Below are 10,166 nucleotides of genomic sequence, written 5' to 3' on the forward strand. Positions count from 1 at the left end.
CTATGCAGGCTGCTGTGCAGCGCAGTGACTCATGGAGCTTCGTGATAGGCTTAAGGTTCTAGCCCTCATTAAGTAAAGCAGTGCAAACACGGGGGGGGGGGAATATTGCTGTCTCATCAAGCAAGCATTCCTCACAGTGTTTCTCAAACTGTGGGTCAGGACCCCCCAGGTGGGTAACAAGCCAATTTCAGGTGGGTCCCCATTCATTTCAATATTTTATTTTTAATATATTAGACTTGATGCTACCATGGTATGTGGCTGCATCTGGGGCAATGTTATAGACCTGTACTTTTAACAATAGGCATGCCAGTGCCTACAAGCTACTATGTATATTCTTTTAACAGTGATAGTAAATGAGACTTACTCCTGGGTAAGTGTGGGTAGCATTGCAGCCTAGGATGGTTAAAATTTTTCCTGCTTGATGATGTTACTTCCGGTTGTGACATAATTTCCAGTGGGTCCCGACACATTCTCATTCTAAAAAGTGGATCCCCATGCTAAATGTGTGAGAACCACTGCTGAACCACCAGAGAGGTCAGAGAACAGACTGCCCACAGCCTCAGTAGGCACTTCCAGCATCTTGCTGAGTGCAACCCCCTCCCCCCCGGACTACCAAATTTAATTGTATTTTTGGTATGGGGGGGGGTTTCATGTGCTCCATGATTATTCCAATTTTTGCCTCAATGGTCCGTGGGCTCCTAAAGGTTGGAAACCACTGCTCGAATCCTATACCCACTTACCTGACAGTAGTCTCCCATGGACTGCAGTGGGATGCATTGTTTCATGTTGCACAGCTTGTAAAATCCATACTATATACTTACTTGGGAGCAGTTCCTATTGAACCCAGTGGGGCTTCCAGATTGGGCTGTATATATGAGAGGAGTGCTAGTCTGGATGACTTGTTCATTTAATTAAAAACTAATATACCAGTATTGTCAAATGTTGGGGGGTATAATAGCCTGATAACTTGAAAAAGGTGCTCCTCTAGTCATGTAAATAACCTCTCATCTGTACAACTCATAGCTCATTGGGGGCCCAATCCTATCCAATTTTGCAGCACCAGTGCAGCTGCAATGCAGCCACAAGGTAAGGGAACAAATGTTCCCATACCTTGAGGAGGTCTCTGTGACTACCTCCCTACCACAGGATGCAGTGCATGCCCCATTGGCACAGCTGCACTGGCACTGGAAAATCGGATAGGATTGGGATCTGGGACTTTATAGAACAGAAGTCTTCCATTAGCACATAGGACCCCTCAGTAGATCCAGAAACGCCATTCAAAAATCCTGTTATAACTTTAGAGAAGTATCCGGCTCCACATAACATCATCTCAAATGTGTAGCTCAGTAGCACCCAATACTTTGGAACACAACTGATCAATCCGACCTCAGTTATCAATTTAAAATATTGATATCCAGCCTTTCTGTTTTACAAAAGAGACCCAAGGTGGCTGGCAACCAAAGAAAAATAAAATACAATAGTGATCATAAAGAATACAATCTAATATACAATCCAAATGTTCCAGAGAGCACTGTGAAACAGTTCAACTGTCTTCTGCCAGCATTACTGACCTCTAGAATAGTCACTTCCTTACTGGGTCAGCTCCAGGTTTCAGGGAGCCTTCAGCAAATTGCCCTCTATAGCCCCCTCCTACCTGGGTAGGCCCCAAGAGAGTCGGTCTTCCAGCACCACTAAAAGGCTAGTGGTGCAGCAGTAGTCTTTGGGTCTGCAACCAGCCCTTCTGAGAACTCTGGGACCCTGACGCTAGCAAATGATGTAGACCCCAATGCTGGTCCACCAGTGCTGACTGACAAGAAACAACCCTTTACAACTACATACTAGTTGTGCACTGCCATTCCAGCACCATATGGTCACATAAAACATATACCCCCCCCCCCAATGCTAAACAGCACCAAGAAATCATCTCAGCCTAAGTATTGCCTTGCTGGGTCCATCTTGTCTGTTGACTGGCATTCTGTTTCCAGCAGTGGCCAGCTAAATAATTCTAGAAACTCACAAGCTAGGCATGGAGGTGATGGCCTTTCCTGTTATGCCTGTCCCAGCATCTGATATTCAGTGGTATACTGCCTATTTATGTGGAGGTTCCATTTAGAAGTCATGGCTAATAGTTGTTGCTAGAACTAGCTTCTAAAACTGTGCCCAATCCTGTTTAAAAGCCATCTAAATTAGCCACTGTGACTTGTGGCACTGAATTTCACACGTTAATTATGAGTTGTGCTTCCTTTTACTAGGTCTAAACATACTGCCAATTAACATAATTGGATGATCCTGTAGTCTATTATTAGTGGAGAAGGAGAAAAATATCCCCATTTCTACAGTATTCCTAATAATATAAATCTCTGTCACATCCCCTTATTCAGCGGCAGCACAACTTGGAACACTGCCTGATGCTGCCTCAGGACCACCACTTCTACTCATTTTTCACAGCACTCCTCTTGGGGTTTCATCAGTTGTGGAAGTGCAGGACCTCCTGTTTGATTTAAAGGAGCTCCTCTGTTTCCGTGATCCCTATAAATAAGCCAGAAGTCCTGCATTTCCCTTGTTGAAGAAACTGCACCAGGAGCAAGGTAAGGAGGTGGATGATTCACTTTCCACTTGCTTTTAGTGGTTGGAAAAGCAGATCAATGCAGGTTGCATCTGTGGCAGGCTGGAGAGAGGTGGCGGTAGAGATAGACTCTGGATGAAGGACACCCCAAATCTGCCACCCTCTCACCCCCCTCAATCTGCCACTAATGCAACTCACGTCATCTTGCCTAATGGATGGACTGTCCCTTCCTCCATTTAGGGCCCAATCCCTTCCAACTTTCTAGTGTCAGATAGACTTCCAGAAGGCCTTAGAAGCACATGGCCTTCCTGGTCCTCAGAACACCCAGAAGGGGAGGCATAAGGCGTGGGGGGCAGCATCCCTGGAGGTGTGCCCTTGGGCAGCTCAGTGGTGGAGAACACCACTGGTCCTGCTTTCTGTTAGTGACAAAAGCACACCTCACCATCAGGTTCTGTTCTTGGAGGAAGCTAATACATCAGTGCCTCACTAGGGGGTGCAAGAATATTACAGTACTGCATAGGGGTTTGAAGCTTCTCAGATGAATCTTTTTTTACTTTTAAGAACTGGAAGGAAAATCTCCAGGGATGCAGTCATCTTTCTAAAGAGGTGTCCTCATATATTTAGCAAAGCAATGGTTCCTTTTCACTCTAGCGTGGCTTTTTTTTGCAGTGGCTGTTGCTTGTGAGCTCAATCCTATCCACACCTTCCTGGGAGTAAGCCCTATTGAATGCAATGGGACTTACTTCTGAGTAGACAAGCTTAGGATTGTGCACTGTGTCTCTTTTGCATCTTTTTGCTTTTGTGATTGTGAGCTCTTTGGGAACAGGGAACCATTTATTGATTTATTTTGCTATGTAAATTGTTTGTGAAATACTTTTTTTGTTGAGAAGTAGTATATAAATATTTTATATATTATATAATAATGATAGCAATCATTATCTGTGCTCCTGCACAAGCATAAGAACCTAAGAACAGCCCCACTGGATCAGGCCATAGGCCCATCTAGTCCTGCTTCCTGTATCTCACAGCGACCCACCAAATGCCCCAGGGAGCATACCTGATAATAAGAGACCTGCATCCTGGTGCCCTCCCTTGCATTGGCATTCTGACACAGCCCATTTCTAAAATCAGGAGGTTGCACATACACATCATGGCTTGTACCCCGTAATGGATTTTTCCTCCAGAAACTTGTCCAGTCCCCTTTTAAAGGCATCCAGGCCAGATGCCGTCATCACATCCTGCGGCAAGGAGTTCCACAGACCAACCACACACTGAGTAAAGAAATATTTTCTTTTGTCTGTTCTAACTCTCCCAACACTCAATTTCAGTGGATGTCCCCTGCTTCTGGTGTTATTTGAGAGTGTAAAGAGCATCTCTTGATCCACTTTATCCTTCCCATGCATAATTTTGTATGTCTCAATCATGTCCCCCCTCAGGCGTCTCTTTTCTAGGCTGAAGAGGCCCAAACGCCATAGCCATTCCTCATAAGCAAAGTGCCCCAGTCCAGTAATCACCTTAGTCACTCTCTTTTGCACCTTTTCCATTTCCACTATGTCCCTTTTGAGATGTGAGGAACAGAACTGGACACAATACTCCAGGTGTGGCCTTACCATAGATTTGTACAACGGCATTATAATATTAGCCGTTTTGTTCTCAATACGTTTTCTAATGGTCCCAAGCGTAGAATTGGCCTTCTTTACTGCCACCGCACATTGGGTTGACGCTTTCATCGACCTGTCCACCACCACCCTGAGATCTCTCTCCTGATCTGTCACAGACAGCTCAGAGAGCTGAGCTCAGTAACTCAGACAGCTCAGAGAGGGGGGAAGAGTATCTGCAATACAGTACAGGTACAAGGAATAATTTCAGCCAATCCATTTGGTCTTCATCAAACACCTGTAACCTACATTAAAAACAAGATTGCAATGTTTCACAATTCAGCGTCTTGAAAACTTCTGTTTTCATTTGAAAGGAAGTCAACTTTTTCGCTCTTAAGGCTGCAAAGATTGTCTTGAAAGTGTGAGATTTCAGAAGCGGGGGAGAGTTGTGTTAGCAGGATTTCAGAGTGCAGGTTCCAGTGCCCTACATAGCTCCTTGCCCCTCCCCAGCAGAAACAAAACTAGGCAGTCTTTGCATAACAAGGCAATCTGTGCATAACTGAACAGGTTGTCATTTTCTTGCAACTCTTGCAAAATCTTTAATGCCTTATTGCAGGTTCCCCCCCCCCTGTGTTTATGCAATCATCCTGTTTTTTAACTCTATGGATGGTTTCAAGGGAGAAGGGAAACAACCAGGTACACATACTGTACCACATATATTAGTCCACTCCCGTCTTTGCAGGTCGAAAGTGTTCTGTGTCTTCCATCAGTATTTAACAGCACAGTCCTATGTATGTCTACTCAGAAGCAATATTCCCTTTAATTTTTGAGGGAAGCCCATGGTGGCTGCGCAGGGGTGGCTCTGGAGTATCTCTGTTTGGCTCTCTGGCCATTCCAGTTGCCAACCCTGGACATTATTTTCTCATCTTTTATATTTATGTCGTTACTTGTCCCGCACATCTGAGATAGAGTGGGATATAGGATAAAATAAATATATCAATCCAGTTTATGCTGTGGGCTTTCTGAATGACCTTGGGCAAAGTTCTCCATCTGTAAAAAGGGACCATGAGTCAAGCACATTGTGGAAACCCTGGGATTTTTCTGTGAGATCGGTCATGGCAGGTAAATTCCCTGAACAACAGCATGTTCACCACTACTGATTTTCCATTTCAATGCACAAATACAGAGAAAGTGTTGGACATGTTCTGGGGCATACACACTCACTTTCCATGAGTGCAACCATGAGGCCCAAGAAACCTGGGCAGCACCCCATGTGAACTGAGGGGCCAAGCTAGACAGGTCTTTTATCAACCTGTCTGTTCCATTCCCATGTAAAGCAGGGACATAAATATAAGAAATTGTCTCCAGCTTTGAGCTATAGATGTAGCTTGGGATGTATATTGAAATGAATGGGATCTAAACTCATCTGCATTAGATGTCCTCATGTCTTGCCACAGCTGACTTCCAAATTCCTCTTTCCCACGTCATCACTCCACCCCTCCATTACTGAAACAAGGAACAACAAGGCTTGCGAACAGGGAGTATGTCACGTTTCACATGCCTCTCCTTCCAACTCTTAATAAGACCATTGAGTGTTCACTGCTGAACCTGGCATCCTGAACTGAAGTGAAGCTCCTGTGGTTAAGATTTCTTGGCAAGATTCTGGAATTAGGGGTGTAGCAAGAGCAATATGACAGAACAGCATGAACAAACCCGGGTTCCTGAGACATACGCAGCCTTTGTTTGTTTCCACCTTTGCTAAATATGCTCAGTTCTTATCACCTGGGTCCATGTTTGATCCTTTCATGTGCCTGTTCACTTGTCTGGTGAGACTTGCAGGGCTGGTCTTAAGACTGGTAGTCGCTTGTTATTTATGTTGATCCTTGTAACCTGCAGTATTAATGTGTTTGTTCATTTATCCATTCATTCTTATCATCATTATTAATTCATTTAGCAAGTCAGGACTTGGGAGCCTAGAGAGACTGCATTGGGCATGCCAGGAATGAGACTGCTCACTTCCCATGTCATGAACTTTTGAGTTCTTCAGGAATGTTGTCAACTGAATGTTAAGCAAAAGGAGTGATGGTGGTTGCTGAACATCTAGCCTGACAAAGAGCTTGGAATTTCATGACATCTTACCACATGTCCTTCAGGATGTGGACTCACCTCCTTGCATTACAGTCTCTGCGCATGAACTGGAGGTTGTCCATGACTTTGTGTACCTTGGCTCACCGATCTCCAACACTCTTTCTCTCGATACCGAGCTAAACAAGCGCATCGGTAAAGCAGCTATCACGTTTTCCAGACTCACAAAGAGAGTCTGGTCCAACAAGAAGCTAACGGAACACCAGGCCTACAGAGGTCCACACCAGCTCTACAGAGCTTGCGTCCTGAGTACACTTCTGTACTGCAGCGAGTCATGGACTCTTCGCTCACAACAGGAGAGGAAACTGAATGCTTTCCACATGCGCTGCCTCCGGCGCATCCTCGGCATCACCTGGCAGGACAAAGTTCCAAACAACACAGTCCTGGAACGAGCTGGAATCCCTAGCATGTATGCACTGCTGAAACAGAGATGCCTGCATTGGCTCAGTCATTTCATGAGAATGGATGATGGCCGGATCCCAAAGGATCTCCTCTATGGAGAACTCGTGCAAGGAAAGTGCCCTGCAGGTAGACCACAGCTGCGATACAAGGACATCTGCAAGAGGGATCTGAAGGCCTTAGGAGTGGACCTCAACAGGTGGGAAACCCTGGCCTCTGAGCGGCCTGCTTGGAGGCAGGCTGTGCAGCATGGCCTTTCCCAGTTTGAAGAGACACTTGCCCAACAGACTGAGGCAAAGAAGGAAGGCCCATAGCCAGGGAGACAGACCAGGGACAGACTGCACTTGCTCCCAGTGTGGAAGGGATTGTCACTCCTGAATCAGCCTTTTCAGCCACACTAGGTCCAACACAGAGGAAAATTGCCCCTCTGAAGTCTGCCACAGGCGAGGTCATCCAGGATCGGGCGCAGCAGATGGAACGCTGGGTGCAGCACTACTCTGAGCTATATTCCAGAGAAAACGTAGTCACCGAAGAAGCACTGAACAACATTGAGTGCCTGCCTGTGCTGGAAGAGCTTGACAGTGAACCAACCCTAGAAGAACTTCACGTGGCCCTGGACTCCCTTGCCTTTGGCAAGGCACCTGGAAAAGACAGCATCCCTGCTGAAGTCCTAAAATGCTGCAAAGAGATCATCGTCACTGAGCTGCATGAAATCCTCTGTCTCTGCTGGAGAGAAGGTGGAGTACCTCAAGACATGAGGGACGCAAACATCATCACGCTGTACAAGAACAAAGGTGACAGGGGTGACTGCAACAACTACCGCGGCATCTCTCTCCTTAGCGTTGTAGGAAAGCTGTTTGCCCGAGTTGTACTAAAGAGGCTCCAGGTACTTGCAGAGAGCGTCTATCCAGAATCGCAGTGTGGATTCCGAGCCAACAGGTCCACCACTGATATGGTATTCTCCCTTAGACAACTGCAGGAGAAATGCAGGGAACAACGACAGCCACTCTTTATAGCCTTCATAGATCTCACAAAGGCTTTCGACCTGGTCAGCAGAGACGGCCTCTTCAAGATTCTCCCCAAGATTGGATGTCCACCCAGGCTCCTCAGCATCATCAGATCTTTCCACAAGGACATGAAGGGCACTGTTGTCTTTGATGGCTCCACATCAGACCCTTTTGACATCCGAAGTGGAGTGAAGCAGGGCTGTGTTCTTGCACCAACCTTGTTTGGGATTTTCTTCGCTGTCCTGCTGAAGCAGGCCTTTGGAACTGCAACAGAAGGCATCTATCTCCGGACCAGATCAGACGGAAAGCTCTTCAACCTCTCCAGACTGAGAGCAAAATCCAAAGTCCAGCTGAAATGTCTGCGTGACTTCCTCTTTGCCGACGATGCAGCTGTTACTACCCACTCTGCCAAAGATCTCCAGCAGCTCATGGATCGTTTTAGCAAGGCCTGCCAAGATTTTGGACTGACAATCAGCCTGAAGAAAACACAGGTCATGGTTCAGGATGTGGACTCACCTCCCTGCATTACAATCTCTGAGCATGAACTGGAGCTTGTCCATGACTTTGTGTACCTTGGCTCAACGATCTCCGACACTCTTTCTCTCGATACCGAGCTAAACAAGCGCATCGGTAAAGCAGCTACCACGTTTTCCAGACTCACAAAGAGATTCTGGTCCAACAAGAAGCTGACGGAACATACCAAGATCCAGGTCTACAGAGCTTGCGTCCTGAGTACACTTCTGTACTGCAGCGAGTCATGGACTCTTCGCTCACAACAGGAGAGGAAACTGAGCGCTTTCCACATGCGCTGCCTCCGACGCATCCTCGGCATCACCTGGCAGGACAAAGTTCCAAACAACACAGTCCTGGAACGTGCTGGAATCCCTAGCATGTATTCACTGCTGAAACAGAGACGCCTGCGTTGGCTTGGTCATGTCGTGAGAATGGATGATGGCCGGATCCCAAAGGATCTCCTCTATGGAGAACTCGTGCAAGGAAAGCGCCCTACAGGTAGACCACAGCTGCGATACAAGGACATCTGCAAGAGGGATCTGAAGGCCTTAGGGATGGACCTCAACAAGTGGGAAACCCTGGCCTCTGAGCGGCCCGCTTGGAGGCAGGCTGTGCAGCATGGCCTTTCCCAGTTTGAAGAGACACTTTGCCAACAGTCTGAGGCTAAGAGGCAAAGAAGGAAGGCCCATAGCCAGGGAGACAGACCAGGGACAGACTGCACTTGCTCCCGGTGTGGAAGGGATTGTCACTCCCGGATTGGCCTCTTCAGCCACACTAGACGCTGTGCCAGAACCACCTTTCAGAGCGCGATACCATAGTCTTTCGAGACTGAAGGTTGCCAATATGTATATATGTAGACACTGTTCCAGAACCACCATTCAGAGCGCGATACCATAGTCTCTCGAGACTGAAGGTTTCCAACTAACAGTCCAGTCCTGAGCTTCCTGATGTGCAGGGCTGCAGCGGAGCCAAAAATAGTTGCTGCTGCTTCCTAAGTGCTATCTGGGCAGTGCCGGTGGCTCCTTAGGAGAAGGGGACTTTCGTCCCGCAATCGGGCTGCTTGATTCTACGGTTACCCAGAACGGAGGCTCAGGATCCACCTCCCTGCCACCCCGCTCCCTCCCCCAGCATGCCTCCTCCTTACTCTCTCCCCACTCTCCAAGCCTCCCCCTGCCCCAGAATGCCTCCTCCCCCCACGCCCCAACCTGCCTCTGCACCGCCTGGAGGTCCACCGGTTCACACTGTCACAAATATCCTGTAAGGCAGGTTTGCGAAGCCCTAGCTCTGCCAGTGCTGGGGCTTCACAAATGTGCCTTACAGGACATTTGTGACAGTGTGGACCAGCAGTAAGCCGGCACGCACTGATTAGGATTGGGCGCTTAGTTGTTCTTAATAAAGGTGTTTTATGATAATAATATTTATAATTTTAATAAAGGTAACAATGAAGGTTATTCTTTCTAATAAAAGTACTTCATTGTCATGGGGTGCTGCGATATTTTTAACATGGATTATTTTAGGTTTTAATCTGAAGTGAATGTCTCTGAGAGCCCTATTGGGAAAAACAACCCGGTCCTAATGAACTCCCTTCATGGTAATGCAGTGGTGCCAATATGGCTTCTGCTGTATTCCAGGGAGTGGGGGGTGGGTGGGAATTTCAGCATGTTGAGGTTTCCTCGGGGTAAAGGAACATTTGTTCCCTTGCTCTGGGGTAAGCCCCAGCATCCGTCATGGGTCAACTTGGACCTGCATCTGCTCTATAGCTGGCACAAGTCTGCGTTGACCTGTGAAAGTGGATTAGGCCAGGGAAGCAGGTTAGGATTTGACGGGTGCTGCCGCCACTGAACCTACCCCCTTCCCGGCCCCAATCCACTCTTTTTCTTGCCCTGCTCTGTTCTACTCTCCCCCCATCCCTTGTGTGTTCTTACCTTCTCCTGTGGG

The sequence above is a fragment of the Tiliqua scincoides genome, chromosome 5, assembly GCF_035046505.1.
Source record: "Tiliqua scincoides isolate rTilSci1 chromosome 5, rTilSci1.hap2, whole genome shotgun sequence".
In the NCBI taxonomy this organism is placed as follows: domain Eukaryota; kingdom Metazoa; phylum Chordata; class Lepidosauria; order Squamata; family Scincidae; genus Tiliqua; species Tiliqua scincoides.